Source organism: Dipteris shenzhenensis, unplaced genomic scaffold, assembly GCF_047967505.1.
Source record: "Dipteris shenzhenensis isolate YYH24624 ecotype China unplaced genomic scaffold, Dip_SZ_1.0 scaf0033, whole genome shotgun sequence".
Lineage (NCBI taxonomy): Eukaryota > Viridiplantae > Streptophyta > Polypodiopsida > Gleicheniales > Dipteridaceae > Dipteris > Dipteris shenzhenensis.
In genome coordinates this window covers 14,264-33,671 of record NW_028239340.1, presented here as the reverse complement: position 1 = coordinate 33,671, position 19,408 = coordinate 14,264, and the positions used below count along the sequence as shown (strand labels likewise).

General features: G+C 47.8%; 3 non-coding genes across 3 annotated transcripts; all 3 read left to right on the top strand.

Moving 5' to 3' along the window:
* The first annotated feature begins 7,647 nt into the window (after nt 1-7,647).
* Nucleotides 7,648-7,730, top strand: TRNAC-GCA (transfer RNA cysteine (anticodon GCA)). The gene has a single exon. It is a non-coding gene; the product is annotated as a tRNA-Cys (tRNA).
* A 2,884-nt stretch (nt 7,731-10,614) lies between these two features.
* TRNAL-CAA (transfer RNA leucine (anticodon CAA)) lies at nt 10,615-10,698 on the top strand. Its single transcript has one exon. It is a non-coding gene; the product is annotated as a tRNA-Leu (tRNA).
* Nucleotides 10,699-10,846: 148 nt separating this feature from the next.
* On the top strand, nt 10,847-10,919 carry TRNAH-GUG (transfer RNA histidin (anticodon GUG)). The gene has a single exon. It is a non-coding gene; the product is annotated as a tRNA-His (tRNA).
* The last annotated feature ends 8,489 nt before the right edge of the window (nt 10,920-19,408 follow it).

Genomic DNA, 19,408 nt, shown 5'->3' with positions numbered 1-19,408 from the left:
CTTTATAGAGGCAGAGAGATCTTATATGAGAGGGACGGAAAACAACAACGGATCTCTATCGCGGTTGGCTTGACTCAAAAAGAATTGGATGGGCCTTTATTAGAGGCTATAGGACGGAGGCTACATATTCCTACTCAGCTCATTGAAAGGCCGCGCCTCTATCGATTAAGGACTGTCCACAGTAGGGCAGTGCTTGGCATAAGTTGGCTCTTCGCCGATTCAAAGGTATGAAATCACTGGAGCTGAAGCTCCGGTCGAGGGCCATCTACTATAGGAATAATCGGGAAAAGCTTGAGCAGACCCGAAGGATTCTCCAAAGGAAAGGCTTCATGACAAGATGATAGATAAAGGTACAGTCCGATCCATACAGAGATACATGGCGTATAACGTTAAGCAAGCACAACGCTGCTGAGGTTATTTAACATATATGCCATCCCTCTCTAAGTGGTATAACCAGTCATTCTGGAGGAGCTGTTGATTCAGCCATTTCTAGTCCTCATTCATCAGGTGTTTCCCTTATTTCAGGTTCTATTAATTCTATAACCACTACCTCCAACACGCGCGGACCCGGAATGACCATGCATAGATTACCCCCATTCGTTCGGTTTGTTTCAGTTACAGCATGAAAGATTTTCTTTTTTTTGCAGATTTGGCGTTTTTCAAACATTTCCGCCGGGGGTACTTGTTGGTTCCCTAACGGGAACCCTAGCAACTCAGCGCTTTATCTCCGGAGAAGCGCTTTTTGTGGGAGAAAAACGCCACTCTCTACCTACACAATCCCCAGCCGCTTCGCATCTGGGTACAATTGAATCCGCTACCTGCACAATCGAATCCGCCTAGCAATCAAATTCGCTACCGGGAATTTTATACTTCCTGAACTAGAATTTGCGTTATATTTGTCAGTGACAGCATCCTGCCCTTCAATCCCATACAAGCCAATTTCTAATAAACTTCCCGGGGGCTTCCCCCCTCGTGAGAGGTGGGAAGCTTGCTGGGGGATGAGCCCCCCAGTTAGAGGCACCTGAGCTCATATGCACTAGTGTTTTCGCCCAACGTCGCACCGCTGCCCCGGGGTAGTATTCTCTAGATAACGACAATCAGGCCCGGAGGTTACCGGTTCCCTGATACCTACTCAAGGCGCCCACCCCTCTCCCTCTCACCCACGGGGAGTGGAGAGATTAGGCGAGTGGAGATTAACCCAAGATTCTCTTACAAAACTATTTCTAAATGAACATGAAATATGCTTGTATATTTAGTCTAGTTGAGCGTCTTAGGCGCGTCTCCTGGCGGTGGATTTTGGAAAATCCACGGCGGTTGTCCTCATGGTTGAATTTCCCTTTGGCAACCGTCCTTGGTCGGCATACAAAGGAATTAGGTATTACGGCGTTTGTTATTGCTCGGAAAATTGTGAAGATGTATCGTGAATCCCCTGTGTCCTGCTGTCTTTATTTGAAGCAGTGCCATCTCGCCTTGATTAAGGCTTTGGGCTCAACATTACGGTTCACGTATACACCTTCCTCCAGGTTAACCCAATGGGACTTTCCAATCCGTTTTTGTCCCCTGAGACAAGAGCTGGGGAAGCTCCTCCACAACTGGCGCTCGGTGGGAAGCTATCCCCCATCAATTTGAATTCACGCGATGAAAATAAAAAGAAAAAATTTGTCGGATATCGAGGTACTATTCATGTAGTACCCGAACAAGGTGCATCCTTCTTAATCCTATCACCATCCAATCTTTTTCGTAACCCCCTGCCCCCCGACCCAGACGGAGGGGTATATGGAAGGGGGGGTGCATATTCCGATAATTCTGGATCGGGGGGTATGACTGTCTTTCGTAACAACATAGATTCAAAAGATCCCCACTCGGATTCTGATGCTGGATCTATTTGGAGAGGTACCGCAGGACCAAAAGGAGTATTGACAGATTTTGGAGAATTTTATCCTACTACTGGTGGAAGGGGAAACAAAAAGTTGGGCCTTTTAGGTGATTCACAAAATAGCCCCTACTCTTTGTTGTTTTCCTACTCCGTATCAAGCAACAAAGTCTCTTTTGCCGAGGATCCCTTTGTCGATGAGTCAACAGATGCATCGGGACGTAGGTATTGGTATTCAATAGATGAAAATGAATCGATATTTGAATACTCCCCAGATTTATTGGTGGGAGGATCCTTCCCCAGATTGATCTTCCCCCCATCATATTTCCCCGGAGCAAGAATTCTGCCTATTAATCTCGGACTTCTGGTCAGTGAAAACGCATGCATTTACGGGGGTGATATCTGCCTCCAATCCGGCCAAATCATAGCTATTCACCGAGAATACTCACCAATCAGAACAGCCAAGCCTCTCCTAGCAACTGAGGGGGCGACTATTCATAAGAATTACGGAGATATCATTGGGAAGGGGGATACATTAATAACATTACTACACGATAGATCGAGGTCTGGGGATATTATTCAGGGTTTTCCAAAGGTTGAGCAGTTGTTGGAATCTCGTTCCACCGCTTTTACCTTAGCAAGAATCGAAGATATTTCTGATAGATGGAGGAGAACTATTACAAGATTAGTTGGTAATCCTTGGAGTCATTTCACGAGTGCCGGAATAGGTATGGAAGATTGTCAACTGGTTCCGATTGATCAAATTCAAAAGGTTCATGGATCCCAGGGGGTGTAAATATCCGATAGGCATATAGAAATCATCATTTGACAACTGACATCGAAAGTAGTAACGTTGGAAGATGGAATAACTAATGTTTTCTTACCCGGAGAGCTTATTGAATCATCATAAGCGTAACGAATGAATCGCGTCTTAAAAGAATCGAATTTCTACGAACCTGTTGTATTGGGAATGACAAAAGCATCTCTTAACACTACTAGTTTTATATCAGAGGCGAGTTTTCAAGAAACTACTCGGGTACTGGCTAGAGCCGCTATTCGGGGTCGAATCGATTGGTTGAAGGGACTGAAAGAAAATGTCATCCTTGGTGATCTCGTTCCCATTGGGACCGGCAGTCAGGAGGTTATTCGTCAACTAGATGTAGAGAGAAATACGGAATTTTATTTAGCTATTAGTGATTTTAACATTTTCAGTCGAGAGGCAAGGGATATTCCCCCTCATACTTATTACGGGAGGGAGCCGAGTTCCCACCATAGATTAATGATTCACGAAGGATTGAGACAACCCCTCCCCGGAGTCAATATTGGTGAATGAGATTCAGAATCATTTTGCGACGTAGCATCTCGGGTATGTCTCACTCAATAATCCCGACCAGTGAATCGTAATAATTACGTAACTTCCATAAAAATCAAATCAATCTGCGGCTTTTCGTAGTTTTTTTTTTGGGGGGGGGTAAAATGCAACAGAAAAATTGGAATATCGATCCAGAAGGGATGATGGAGGCGGGGGTCCATTTCGGTCATCAAACCCAAAAGTGGAATCCCAAGATGTCACCTTATATATTTACGGAACGGAAAGGTGTTCACATTCCCGATCTAACTCAGACTGCTCGTCTCCTATCCGAAGCCTGTGATTCGGTATCCAATGCAGCGACGGAGGGAAAAGAATTCTCAATAGTAGGTACAAAATACCAAGTAGCTGATCTAATTGCATCGGCTGCGACGAAATCTCGATGTCACTACGTGAATGAAAAGTGGCTCGGTGGCATGTTAACGAATTGGTCCACTACAGAAACACGTCTCCAGAGATTTCAATATTTGCAGAATGAAGAAGATACGGGGGGGTTCGATCGACTCCCGAAAAAAGAGGCATCGATTCCGAAAAAACAATTACTTCGATTGAAGAAGTATCTAGGTGGAATTCAATATATGTCAAATTTACCCGATATTGCGATAATTACTGATCAACACGAATAATCCACTGCTATTAGAGAACGTATCACTTCAGGTATTCCTACAATCTGTGTCGTCGATACAGATTGCGATCCAGATCTCACAGATATTCCGATTCCAAGTAATGATGATGCGCGGTCCTCCATTCGACGGGTACTGGATAAATCAACACTGGCTATTTCTGAGGGTCGTTCGAACTCAAAGATATTGAACTTAATAGATAGTGAAATCAGTAACTATCCCAACTATTCGTGGTAGAATGAAACAGAGACTTACCCCAGAGACAGCAATATGCTGTGATTCTATTATGGGGACAACCCTGGGATTATGTAGTGATTAGGAATCCACTTGATTGTTCTGTGCAAATCATTCTTCCCCACGTTGATTCCTGATAAGGAGGTAATACGAATTCCGAACAATTGTCCATTCATGGGATTGATAATCTATATCAAGTATCGGGCGTGGAAGTGGGTCAACATCTCTATTGGCAAGTAGGAAATTTCCAAGTTCATGCACAAGTTCTTGTAACTTCCCGGGTAGTAATTGCTATATCATTGGGTTTATCTACCGCAGCTACTCGGGATTTGCAAACCATCCCGACTGGCAGTCAAAATTTCATTGAATATATTCTTGAATCTATTAGGGATCCGACTAGAACTCAGATGGGGGAAGAAGGGTATCGTCCCTGGGTTGCATTCATTGGAACTATGTTTCCATCCATTTCTGTTTCTAACCGGTCAGGTGCTCTGTTTCCTCGGCGAGTTATCCAATCACCTCATGGAGAGTTGGCTGCACCTACGAATGATATCAATACAACTGTTGCATTAGCTTTGCCTACATCAGTGGCATATTTCCACGCGGGTCTAAACAAGAGAGGTCTTAGTTACTTCGGTAAATACATCCAACCCACTCCAGTACTGCTACCTATTAATATTCCAGAAGATTTCACTAAACCTTCACCACCGAGTTTCCGACTCTTCGGAAATATATTAGCTGATGAGTTGGTAGTAGCTGTCCTCGTCTCTCTAGTACCCCTAATTGTTCCCGTACCTATGATGCTTCCAGGATCATTCACAAGTGCCATTCAAGCTTTGATTCTTGCGACTCCAGCTGCAGCTTATATAGGGGAATCCATGGAGGGTCATCATTAACCGAGTTTCGATTCCGACGAATCATCGGATTAGGATCGTGGTATTCGACAGGTACTCGGGCCACCTCTTGGAGTAGCAAAAACTGTTTCTGTGGTATAATAATATGATACCCCCCTCCTATTAGAGGGGGGGGGGAAATCCTACTACTCCCATTTCCATTCAAAGGGATGGGGATGGAAATGACAATAGTGATTCCCACCATTCGACTCGAGCATTCCCTCCAGTCTGCAGGGGGGGACGAATCACAAGATGTTCCACAATTCGTGGGAATCTTTGTCACCTCGGGAACCAATGATACCGATACTTACTAGTATCTCCTATCGTGTTACAACAAGGAGTTGAATCTCATCCGGGCCGTGGCTGGAATTCCTCATCATGAAGTACTATATTTTCATCCAATTGCTGCATTACGGGTAACGAGTGAGATTGGTGGATTCTCGTCGGGGGAATGGCTTTATTTCTCGCCCACCGGTATTGCTATTTCAATGCTTCGAATAGAAACAAGTGAATCGGAAGGAACATTTCAACCCATCAGCGGCTCTGAGTGAATTTTCACAGAATTATTCCAGTAGGCATTGATTTTTGCTAAGTCGGAATTGGTTGAATTAAATAAAAAAGAGGAGATTAATACGAACCCCTTGATTCCTGCTGCTTCTGTTATTGCTGCCGGATTAGCTGTAGGCCTCGCTTCTATTGGTCCCGGTGTTGGTCAAGGCACTGCCGCGGGTCAAGCAGTAGAAGGTATTGCGAGACAACCAGAGGCAGAGGGTAAAATTCGAGGCACTTCATTGTCAAGTTTAGCCTTCACGGAAGCTTTAACAATCTATGGACCAGTTGTAGCCCTAGCACCGTTATCTGCAAATCCTTTCGTTCGATCCACCCACAGTGAGGGGTACTTGGGGAGCCCTGTACCCCCTCCCCAATCGGACCCTTTCCAAATCGATTATCTGATTGGGAGATTATCTTATTCAGGGGGGGCCCCACCAAGCAGAAAACGCTTCGCTTCACCGAATCCAAACCACTTTTTTTTGCCTAAGAAGAAGGCAAAGCCAACCACCAAGGGGGGGAACCGGCTTTGCGGTTGGTGGCCCCGTAAGGACGAAAACAACGTTCGACTTGCATGTGTTAAGCATATCGCTAGCGTTCATTCTGAGCCAGGATCAAGGGTTTTGGGGGATTTTGCCATCTAAGCAATAACTTACGACGAGCCCCGGGGGGGCCGAAGGGGATAGCGTAGATCATACGCTACCCCGACGACCCCGCTACTAATGTAGGCGATTCATGCTTTCACTGCTGGCAAAAGCCAAACGGCCCCGGTCCGCCCACCATGCTGCTAGCGGACACTTCGCCGCAGCTGAAAATTCTCTCACTAGCAGGAACACACATAAAAATTCCGCTGCGAATCTTGGTTGTGCTCGCAGCAGGCTTCTGGTGCTTAAAAAAAGTTTCAAAAAGGCCCATCTCTAACGAATAATCGGTCAATAAATGCCACATACCAGCATTAAGCCCAAAATTGGAGAATGGCTAGCGCCACCAAATGACCATTCAATTGTACGGAAGGTGCAAAACCGAGGCAGGCAAGACGGGTTCGAACCGCAAACGTTCGGCTTTCAGCCGATCGATTTACCAATTTTAATCTATCTCGCTTTTTTTCATGGGAAAAAGGGTCGGGCCCCATCAAAACCCTCCCTCATCATTGTCGGCATAAATTCATTCCCCTCTCGGGAATTAAATTAAAGGGTGTTTGTGATTCGTTTTTTCGAATGTTTAGTGACAAACAGCACGAGTGTGCATGAGGGTCCGGGCTGTCAACCACGTCTCCCGATAATTCTCAGTACATATGGCAGAAAACGCCTTTCACATATCGGGGTCGGAATGGGATCGGGTGTTCCGCGTCTTACTAGGATGCCCGGACGGAACGAACACGCTTGATTAATGAACAAAAGAGTGCTAACGACAAAAGCACCGAACAGAGAAAGTGCAAATACAGCTGGTACTTAGCCTTTGATTGTTCGATCGCTACCAACCCCACAAGGAGGTCATCAATTCGCAGGTGGTTATTAAGTAAAAGGTGTAATATGAATGGCTACGCTTTTTCGAATATTCATGGATTATTATACGATAATCTTCGTTTGCTTTTTTACTGCGAGATTGGTAACGAAAATTCGTTACCGCTATTCAGACTTGACTCCCGATCTCTTCAATGCCGCCCAGCCGACGGCCGAAATAACTGACATACAGATATGGAAGTATACATATGTCTATGTCACCCCCAGTGGCTGCTTGTTCAGAACGCGCGTTTATCAGTGTTCGCGGCGGTCCGGTTGTAGTATATAAGGAATGGAGACTAAAAAGTTAATTAATTAAAAGGTACCCATCTTTCCCATTCTTTCTTCGCGAAGTGGTTAGTAATGTACAGCATTCTCAGCTCAGTTGGATAGAGCAACAACCTTCTAAGTTGAAGGTCACAGGTTCGAGTCCTGTAGGATGCAGAAAGTGCACATTGGATCATATACCGTTGGGGAATGCCTCTACTTGTTTGATTCCTCGAACTTCTACTTGTTTGATTAGTCCATTGGAACGGGTTAGGACGTGTGGATTGACCGATTTATCAATGTCTCGCGATCTCGGCTCAGAAGGTCGAAGCTTACTGGGAGAGTGGCCGAGTGGTTAAAAGCGACAGACTGCAAATCTGTTGAAGGTTTTCTACGTAGGTTCGAATCCTGCCTCTCCCAATGCCGAAGCAAATTAGGAAAGAGAAGCGAAGCAACCGAAGAATGAGAGGGGAGCGGGGAGGGAAGCTCGAACATCCAATATCTAACCAGCCAGCCCCGGCCAGCCCTTATTTGATTGACCAAGTGAAAGAAATTGCGGAGGAGGATCCTATGATTCCTATTACTGAGTGAAGCGAGGAAGTTTGATCGCTGTCATCCCGCGAACGCGAATGTCTGGTCTCTAATGTTGTAACTACTTGATATCCCTCATGCCTCAGTTCGACCACACCTAGCGGACGAACTCTCTTCGTTCGATTCCCCGATGGTGCCGGTGGTTGTCGGAGTGCCCCAAAGTCGAGTTGTCTTTCTTGCGTTGTAAATTGCCCGCATTTGGTTTCTGTTCTGGTTTGAATGACCTTTAGAATAGAATAGAATAGAATAGAATAGAATAGAATAGAATAGAATAGAATAGAAAAAAGTGTTGGCCTGTGCGCGTGTATAGCTCTAGGGCGGAGTGTGCCTCGGATCTCGGATTTCATAAACCAGCCTACTCATTACGACGGGAATTCCTATTTGTTGTCGAAAGCAAGCTATGCGATCGGGGCAGCCACGCAACGGGAAGATCCGATCCTTGGCCCAAGGTTGGCTAGAAGCAAAGATCCTTGGCCTGCGCTGCGAGCGAGCGATGTGCACCGGCCAGAAAGGATACCCCCGAGAGCAAGGCTTCGGCTTCTCCAAGGAACCTTCTGGAATTCAATCCCAGCAGCAATGTATATCTCGACCACGTAGTTGCCTCTCGGGCGACGAAATGCTCTATGCCTACCATTCGATCTCTGGATAAAGCCTTCGATCAGCACATTCCCTACGAATCGGTCTTTCTGAACAGCTCAGCCAGGATCCAACTTCCGACATACAGCTTTTCCATGATCCTCCTTTTCTAGCTTCGAGCCGGAAGCATACAGCTTCCAACCTATGGGGTCGAACAGCTAGGAACTTTCTTTCTTTTTACCCAATTTTCCATTAAATACTGCTAACCCCTGGCTAACAGGGTGAAAAAGATAGCTTATATCCTACCCGGCTTCTGTCCCACTCTCTCGATCGTCAGATCCACACCCTCCTAGATGTTCCCTATCGGTTCATCTAACGATCCACCTCGTAGCCCTCAGCTATTCTATCCTCATGGCTAGGATCTTAATCTCTAAACCACCCCCCGGTAAATTGGGAAATCAAGATTTCCCTTGCTCAGATGACGTTAGGAAAGGCTGGATGACGGTTATAGCCGTAGACGCCTATTCGCTCTAGCAAAACCATGGCTCACTAACATGGAGGTATCCGACTAAAACGGAAAACCTGCACTTAAACGATCAATATGGACCTCATCCACAAACAGCACAAACAAGGACTTCCTGAATCACCAATAATTTGAACAGTTAGGCCTTCCCATCAATTCAGCCTATTAGGCCAAGGAGTGAGTTTGAGAAGTTTAGGCTAACTACCACAACTATTACTTGATGATGCAATTCGTGGTTCGTAGTGTCGATGCAATTGATGAGCAGTGGTCGATGCCAACGCGAGGTCGAACTAAACTGATCACTGAAGGCCTTCCATATAGAAATTCTATCCCACAATGCTCCGACTCCATAACAAGAGAAAGACCCGGCCTCTGCTGATCGCCCCGAATCACGGGAATCGAAACAAGCGCTTATCAAACATGCTTCTATGGGGAACATCACCAAGACGGAAATCGAAGGGAATCGATAGAAATCGAGTCGAAGCCCAGGAATATGCTTCTAGCCAACCGGCTTCCAAAACCAGCTGGACCCGCCTACTCCGGGCCTCTTCCCTTCGGTCGAGTAATTTTCAATACCCCGAGAGGGGAGCCGGCAGGCCGACCTGCAAAGCCAACCACAAGGGGACTCCCCGGCACAGAGAGGCCCCCCATAGCATAGGGGCGAGCGGGGGTCCTGGGAGCCGGCCCGGGATAGCGCTTCATCCCGGGGCCACCGGGCTACCTTACCACCCCGCCTGCGAGGCGGGGCTACCCCCACACTCCCCTTGGGTTACTTGTTGCCCTTCCCTTCGGGCGGGTTACCTTGACAGCCCCCCGGGGCTACCCGTAGGTCGGTTTGGCAATCGGGCTACTTACCTCTCCGTAGGTCTCCGGGGTAGGTACTTGGTGCACCTCCGGGGCACTTGCCAGCCCTTCAGGTTAGTGCCTGTAGGGCATCGTTTCAACGAAACAGAACTCCTCCTCCCTCCGGTTCCCCGGGAGAAGTGGCCCTCTCAACAAATCGAGGTCTCACTCCGTGACCTACCTAAAGTATGGGTCAATACTTTTCGCTCCAATACTAGTAAAGGATGAAGGCCAAAGGTAGGGACCAAAGGATTGGGTTTCTTCCCGGGTTCTCCGCCTTGCCAGGAATAGGGCAATAATTCTAATAATCCGATAGTGATAAGGATAATGGGAATCTGATGATAATATCAATTGGGAATGACAGTAATAGTAGAATAGTAGTAATCCAATAATAATAATAAGAATCCGAGTTTTTATATCTCGTTCAGGAAAAAGGGCTTTGCGCCAAGCACACTCGGCAAAAAGGTTACTCGGATCGTAGATGGACTGGTATGAATCGGTAAAGAGGAGGCAAAACGAAAGGGTTGATAAACACGAGAAAGCGTGGGCGACCTCAAGCCAGCTACAGGGGGCTGCTGCTCCAGGTCGGCATGGTCGCCTCAATCCCTCCCGCCCTCGGTAAAGAACCGCAGGTCCGGCCAAGCCAGAGCAAGCTCCGTCTAGCGGAGCCGGGGTGTCTAGAGAAGAAAGTGGCGGACGGGGGCCCGGGTGGGTCGGGCGGAGCAGCAAGAGATTCTGATCTCCGCCCCCGGAGCTTTGCTTCCCCCGTTTGCTCACTTGGTGAAAATGGTAAACACGACAGACTCAAAATCTGTTCCATTTCAAGGGTTATCGGTTCGAGTCCGATAGTGAGCATACTTGCTTGGTGAAATTGGTAAACACGACAGACTTCGAATCTGTTCCATTTCAAGGGTTATCGGTTCGAATCCGATAGCGAGTATGGGCGTGTCTGAATTGGTTTGTTGGGCGGGCCCTTGGGGCTTGCTTGCGGGGAGCCCCAAGGGCGAGTATAACTCAATGGGTCAGAGTGTCAGATTGTGAATTTGAAAACACGGGTTCGAATCCCGTTATTCGCCAAAAACACATCATCCCAACGCTTGAATCCCGACTACTTTGCGCTGCTATCCTCATAGCGAAATAGAGTTCGAAGGAGGATGAGAACCTTCGGTCGAAGCCCAAAACAGAAGACCAATCAACGCCAACCAAGACGTTCAGCCAGGCCGAGCTGTAGACCGAAGCCGGGCAAGGGGATTGATTGGTGGATTGCCTTGATGTCCTATTTCTTGGTTGTGGCCAGAGATTCGAAAAAACCGACGGGGGGCCGGGATCGGAATCCCGGGCATGGGGTAGTGGGCAACAAGCTTCCACGCAACATCACGCGCTGTGATCTTAGCTCCGCTAGGATTACACACTCCCCCCACGCCGGGGGAACCGCTGGGATTCTGTTTTCAAGAGGAATCTCGAACTCCTAGCTCATATCGTTTCGGAGTATAAGTTTGGTACTTCCATTCCATTCCATTCCATTCCATTCCATTCCATTCCATTCCATTCCATTCCATTCCATTCCATTCCATTCAGGTTTTTCCTCTTAGCAGATTTCAATTTCTTTTTGGGAAGAGGTGAAGCTACGGAACCTGGAACAGTCAATCCAGTTAAAGACTTTACCACCAGCCCACCCATCATATATGAAATTATCCATTTCTGCCAGATCCCCTCTGAGAACCCGTTTGCCCGGGGACTGAAGAGGCCCCTAGGCGAGGTAAGTGCCGGCACAACGAAATTTCTACAAGAGAATGGCACTTTAATGAAAGGGGTTCCCAGCGCTTTCTCAGACTTCTTTGTCCGCCTCGGGAAAAACGCCTACCGTTCTTCATCTCTCTCAACTAAGGCGTTTCCTACCTCCGTGGCGAAAACGCTACCACGCGTTTCCATCCGAACGCGGCGGTATTTTTGGTGTCAAGGGATCGAAAATCAAATGAGGTGAAACACCCGAGTGCCCACGCAGAATTCTCATTCATCTGGTAGTGGATGGAACCTCGGCTTTTTTCTTCAATGTCACCAATCATCCATGAAAATTGATCGGGAGTTTGCAGTTGCGCTTCGACGACCGAAAGGTCATTGGAATGTCTTGGCCTGGGCAAGAATGAATTCTGAGGTTCACTGGTTGAGTCCCCAAGGCTTGAGGCGTTTTCAGTTCACCAATGGAGACGCAGTCACAGGTTGAGTGTTGCGCGATCACAAACCGGACACTCATTGCCTAAGATTTTGTACGGTGTTCGGTAGGTTCAATTCCTACTGTATCGAAAAGAATGCATTGGATGGATGCCTGGGCATTGAGAAGGAAGGACGCTTTCAAAGGCGAAAGGCCATGGGGAGATACCGTCTGTGATCCATGGATCTCCAATCGGGAAACCGTATCCAAGCTTGCCGGGCATGCCGTGTGCTGCGGCTCCGCCTCGGACTTGAAAAACTTAGCGAACCGAAACATCATTGTAGCTAAAGGAAAGGAAATCAACTGAGACTCCGTTAGTAGCGGCGAGCGGAAGCGGATTAGGCAAAAAAAGGGGAAAGGGCCCCGAGAGGGGGACCCCCGCTTTCCCCGGCCCCGTGCGGGGGGGAACTTGCAAGGGGGGGGGGTGGAAACCCCCCCTCAAGGAATTCTGAAAAGGTTGGAAGATCTGGCCAAAGAAGGTGATAGCCCCGTAGATCTTTCCTGGCAGGTTTGATTACCGTTGCAAAACGCGGATACCGTGTTTGAATCATGATCGCTTTTACGTGATTAAGGGGGACCACCCTCGCGGCCTAAGTATTCCTCAATGACCGATAGCGTACTACAAGTACCGTGAGGGAAAGGTGAAAAGACCCCGCCATATGCCGGGAGTGCAATAGAAAACCTGAAATCCGATGCGAACCATCAGTCGAAGGAACGAGGCTCCGAAAGCGCTATAGCTTTCGGAGGCGAAGCCACTAATGTTCGATAGAACGCATACGCGAGGCTGAGAAAGCGCTATAGCTTTCGGAGGCGAAGCCACTAATGTTCGATAGAACCCTTGAGCGAAGCTTTGCGTTGTCGGCTCTCGCTCGGCACACTCTAACGGCGTACCTTTTGCATAATGGGTCAGCGAGTAAATGGAAACAGCGGCTTAAGCCATTAGGTGTAGGCGCAACGAGGTTGAATCTTCGGCGTTGTTTCTATTTGACCCGAAACCGATTGATCTAGCCATGAGCAGGTTGAATTGAGCTCTCCACAGAGGCCTTGGAGGACCGAACCCACGTATGTGGCAAAATACGGGGATGACTTGTGGCTAGGGGTAAATCAAAGAGCTACGACTTTGTGGAGTCCGGAGGACCACAAAAACCTACAGGCAGGCAGGAAAAGGAGTCCTCCTTCGGCCTTTTGCCCCATAAGCGTGCGAACGCTTTTTCAATAACTGGCTCATAACGGTGAAACCAGCAAGCTGTTTTTAAGAGTAATGGCCATACCGTGGGAAGTCGTGAAAGCTTCTCCCCCTTTGCGGTCGAGTGCCCCAGCCCTCGGCGATGAATGAAGCAGGTCGAGTTCCAAGATGAAAGCAGGTCAGGTTCGGTAGGAACCGCTAGCGCAAGCAAAAATGCGTTGGATGGGAGACCCAAGTACCCCCCGGGACCAACACTTAAACAGTCCGGAGGACCACCACCAAAAGGCCCGGCAGGAACCCCACCTAAGAGTATCCTTTGGAACTTCCGAAGGGGTCCAGAGGACCACCACCAAAATGCTCTCGTTCCCACTCGTTGATCCTCGTCGCTTTATTTCGTACCCCAGAACCTCGTTCCGGCGGGAACCTCTCTCGTAGCTATGAGCTAGCTCATTGACCCCGTAACGACTGATTCGAAAGATGAGAGCATGATCGTTAATGCCAACACGCCGGTTCTCACCCTGGCCGAATTCATCTTGAACCAAAGGTTTTCCGGCCATATGCACGCACCAGTGTATCGAGAGCTTTTCGGCGAAGAAAAAAAACTAAACTTTAGACCACATTCCCGCCAAACATGCCGGCAAGAGAGCCCTTCACGAACAAGATAAACATGGGGCGTAATGTGATTTACTCCCGGCATTAGTGCGTGACCGTTGGGGGAAAGGACATGTCACGTCTTGTCTCAAAGGTGGGCCAACCAACCACCCTAATACCAGCCATGGACTTGAAATCAAGCAATCTTCAAGGCTTGCTCCAAAACCGAACCCAGGCGAAGCAAAGGTTTAGCTGGCTGAATCTCGACTATTCGCGAGGCGAGCTGCCAGTGTTGATTGGAGTAGTGCCGAAGGATGTATCGTCCAACGGAGTGCGATTCCTTCCATAGATTTGCATGCGAAAACAAAACGAGCTTCAGTCTGAGCTTCTAAAGATGAAGGTACATGGACGGCCATCTGATCTCCGTCAAAATCTGCATCAAACCCACCACAAACCAATGGATGCAAACGAATAGCGCGTCCTCCTACCCGCTTCCCGAAATGCTCAAAAGTTATCGTATAATAATGATCGAAACTACGGAATTGAAAGATTTTCTACCACAGTCCGGGCACTCTAGTAAGACGTGAAACACCCGATCCCATTCCGACCTCGATATGTGAAAAGCGTTTTCCGCCATATGTACTGAGAATTTCCGGGAGACGTGGTTCGACAGCCCGGACCCCTGTTGGAAATTTGATTATCGTAGAATGATACAAAATTTCCTAAAATGTCGAAAAACAGGGTAATGGACAAATGGATATGACCATGAATATGACCATGAATATGACCATGAGTATGACCATGAATATGACCGGCCCGGCTGACAACTTCAAAAAAAGGTGGGGGTTTTCAGTTAGTAGCAAAGCTAGAGTTCTAGCGGCGGATTGACGTGGCGGCAGTCATTCGACCTCCCCATGCTATCTGGGTGGAAGTACCTCACGCTTCCCCTGGGCCAACGGGGACCGGACCAATGTGATCTCGCCTTGACGTTGGCGGTCCGGCTTAAAGAGAAACCTGCTCAGACAAAGGCCTTCTCCAACCAAGAAGAATCACCACTTCTGCTTGCTTCCTGCAAGCAACATGAAATAGCCCTCCCGGTCCCGTATCCCATCAAGCCCGGCAATAAAATCATCAAGATGAAATAGCCCAATAGTGAGAATAGGTGTGAAGTAGGATTCAATCAAACCTACTGTATCAGGGAGGAAGCATCTCTTCGAGTTTCTTCATGATTTCCCCTCTACGGGAGTATGGAATGAACCAGTTGATTGCTCCGCTCCATTCTCACGTCAGTTTCGTTTCTTGTTGAGTGTATAGGTATGAAGGTTTCTCCCCAAATCCATGATTCTATCCCAGGTCAGATTGAAAGGATTATGTAGAATTTAGATAGCCCCTTAGGAGGGGGAGGGAGTATGAGTCATAGTTCGTTTGTTACAGATAATTAGTAAATTCTGTCAAGAACCATGAAAAGGATTCGTTCACGGAAGGGAAAACGTAGAATACCGAAAGGAGTTACACACATTCAAGCAAGTTTTAATAATACCATTGTTACCGCTACGGATGTTTGAGGACAAGTCGTTTCGCGGCGTTCCGCTGGTGTATGCGGATTCAGGGGTGCGAGGAAAGGTACACCATTTGATTTGCTGCCCAGACTGCGGCGGAAGGTGCCATTCGTACTTCGATTGATCAGGGTATGAGGCAGGCGGAAGTAATGATAAGCGGACCCGGACCGGGAAGAGATACGGCTTCGAGGGCTATTCGTAGAAGTGGTATAATTCTCAGTTTCGTGCGTGATGTGACCCCGATGCCGCATAATGGATGTAGACCCCCCAAGAAGAGGCGTGTCTAGCTTCCAACTATCAAGTACATTGAAGAAAGAGGGATCCGATTACGATTCAAGATGAAATACCAATCTCTACTCAGGCGATTTAATGGAAATGCATCGAATCCAGAATGGAAAGTAAGCGTCTTCATTATGGTTGTCTTGTTATACCTTCCCCCAAGAGAGGCCAGGTTAATACTGTGGGAATCGCTATGTGTAGGGCTTTACCTGGAGAGGTGGAGGGAACGAGTATAACACATGCGAAATCCGAAGGCGTGAAACATGAATATTCCACAATAACGGGCATTTAAGAAACAATACACGACATTTCAGTTAATTTGAGAGAAATTGTACCTCGAAGTGATTCTAATGATGTTTAAAAAGCATTTCCATCGATTGATGGTCCTAAGAGGGTGACAGCTGGTGACACATCATTACCACCGTCTGTTAAAGCGATTGATGAGTCGCAACATATAGCTACCACTACCTAATCAATGTCCGTGAATGTCGAGTCGAAGATCGGGAGGGGTCGTGGGTATTGTGTAGAGGATCCGAAGCTGTGTGAAAATGGGGAATTTCCGCCGCATCTATGTCTGTTTGAAATGTAAATCATAGCGTTCACCTATTTGGGAATGGTAGAGAGATACAAGAAATACCATTCATTGAGATACGGACCAATGGTGGTTTGACTCCGAATGAGGCACCTTGCGAAGCTTCTAGAAATCCGATAAATTTATTCATTCCTTTTCCACATATGGGGGAAAAGAATACTTCTTCCACTGAAGGTGGCGAGGATTCTTCCAATTCGACGGACTTTTCTTCTCCTCCGGACGATATGGATGAATCGACGCGGGAATTTGTGCTTAAACATACATTCATTGATCAACTAGAATTGCCTGCTAGGGCTTATAATTGTCTCAAACGAGTCGGTATACGTACGATCTGGGACCCACTGAATTACAGTCAGGAAGATTCGGGAAGAATCAAGAATTTCGGAAGAAAAGAAAATCAACCGCTCGAATGCCCGCCCGGAAACTAGCAAGATGCGGGCTCGGGCTTTCCTTCGCAGCTTTTGCCTCCCGCGATCCGCTCTCTGGCTCTTCAGGTGTCTCCCATCCTTCTTCCCTTAGGAAGATCCTTCCCGCATTCTTGTGGGTTCTGGGTCCTTTTTCCTTGACTCCGGCTGAAGGCCACTTCTGCGGGGAACGGATGGGCTTCGGAGCTTGCACCTAAGGATGAGTCCCAAAGAGAGAGCTTTCACCTAAAGGCTAAGCCCCGGGCTTTCACCGTAATGCATACTCGATCTAAACGTTTGGCATAAGGATTGGCCCGCTTCACCAAATAGCACGAGCAAGACAATGATCTGACTCCGGGATGCTCCCGGGTTCTCCTTTAGCCGGGGAGACCTTCTCAAAGCAAAACGGGTATGGGTGGGAGACAGAGACAGAGCGGATCAGGGCACAGCCCAATGAATACGGCCTTTCCGCCAGGGTGCAAGGCGCACAGCCCCCTTCGGCACCCTGCCAGCGGGTGCTTTCGTGGGTACAGAAATGCACGATGTACAGTACCACACCTGTAACTATGGCCACACCAGCCCACAACATGCATTTTATATACCAGGCATCTTGAGGGGGATCTTGAGGAGGTAGTACCGCTATATTGGAGGGATTTGGCGCTTCTTTTTTCTTTGAATCCTCCTGCTGTGAGACCGATTTCTCCTGATGTAGGACGGATTGAAAAAGTATTTTCAAAATGTGTTTCAATTGAACAGTACTTGCTGCCATTTCTGGCCATTCTACTGATCTAAAATCGATTTTCTCAAACGGTACCACGATAGATCTATCATTCGTGGTCTAAATCATTGATTTCTTCGAACGATAAAATGAAACGCTTGAAGGGAAGGACTTCAGAAAGGAAAGGGATGCGCCGGTAAGGGAAAAAGGGTTGGGGTCTTCCCCGCTGCAGAGTGGTGAAAGGTACCTCGAATGCTTCGTTACGTTAGCAAAAACTCAACGAGATAGAGGGTCTGCCATCAGTCGTCACGTGTACAGAAACATCGGATGAGAAAACAGTCTCACCCTCACCCGGGATCCGTTTATCCACGAGTAGGAGCTGATGAAATGAAAGCGACTGGGAATGCGAATGAACGATCACAGGAGCTGGAACAAATAAACGAGTAGATAGGAGCAGGGCCACAGAGCCATAGCACTGGGGCGAAAGATGCTTCCGCTTATTGATCCAGTACAGAGATACGCATATATGACAAGCGAAGCGACCGGTTATGAAAGGGCAAAACCCGGGCTAATCTCTGATGAGCTAAAGCAAAGAACTTACTTCCGTTATCCGGCTGGTTCGCATGCCTTTGATGGTTCACTCGTATTATAAGGATTCCCGGGTAAAGGCTACAGATCAGGGGGTTTGTTAGCAGACATTGGCTAGGTAGAGTCTACGTGTTAAGGTGGTTTGGCTTACGATCAATAAATATGGGGGAGGCATCGTGAATCTGAATTCCTAATATTTGATTTTCTTCGTTGCATAATCCGAAATATTTGTTGAATTATGATAGTGAAGCATGAAGCTCGCCGGGGCCCCCTTCCTCAAGTCATTTAATGGCTAGAAAATACCTTCATCGCTTTGCTCCCCCCTCATAGTTGTTGGCATTCCCCAGGCATTCTATTCACTGAAATTTCCAGCTTCCTTTATTGATTATTCAGCCCAGGCGGGGAATCACTAACTGAACGGAATTCACGAATCAATCTTTTAAACGGTTGGACAGCTGATTCCAGGATTGGACAACTATATGTACACGGGGAGGAACGGCTTTGGAAAGTGCTAAGGGCCGCCTTCGGAAATCCCACTTCCCAGTAGCCAGTGTCAATCGATAGTAAGCAGCCGTCAATCAATAGCAAGTCCCAGTCGATAGCCAGCTGTCCGGTGTCTATCGATAGTAAGCAGTCCAATGAATAGCCAGTCTCTAGGGACAATCACCCTTAGCAAGCGAGCTTTGCGAGCGATCCCTGGCGATGTGGGAAATGGTGTAAAAGGCAAGCGAGGACGCCGAGCGATCGGCAAGCGAGGACGCCGAGCGATCATCAGGGCGAGAGTTCGGCAAGCCAAAGAAAAGGCGAGTGTGCCTAAGCGAGAGCCTCGGGGCGGGAGCCTGTTCCGTCATGCAGCGATAGCCGCCTCGGGCTGGAGCCTGGCCGTTGTTCAGCGGGAGCCTCCGTTTCTTGAAATTCGTGTCTTTGTCAAGCAGCTACAGCGATCAAGGATTCGTTAGTGGGCTTTGCCTCCATCCTTAGCCTGTGGCGAGCTGTAGCGATAAACGTTGCAGTCCAGCCAGTAGCAGGCAGTGAAGCGAGAGTAAACCTGTGAGCCAATGGAAGAAACTTCCCAGGCCAATTAGCAATCATAGGAACGAAGCTCGGAACTTTGTTAGAAAACGCTTTATAAAGAGGAAATGATTGAGAAATAGAGATCGGTCTTCTAGAAATAGGATGGTAAAAGGTCTTCCTTCGGGTCAATTTCATCCGGGTTGGCTTATCGAAAGCAGCTTCCCAAGAACCCTTGGAATGGGTCATTTCATGACCCGCAAATTGACTTAGTTCGACTTACGGATTTTCCAAACAAAAAGGATGGGTTGGTTGGGGCAGAGTACTTCAGACTTCAGGGAAGGCGGCAAAGCAAAGCCACGAGGCTTTCGGCGGCCTTTAGTTCACTCCGGCCAGCCAAGTCATAAACGATGGTGAATTACTGA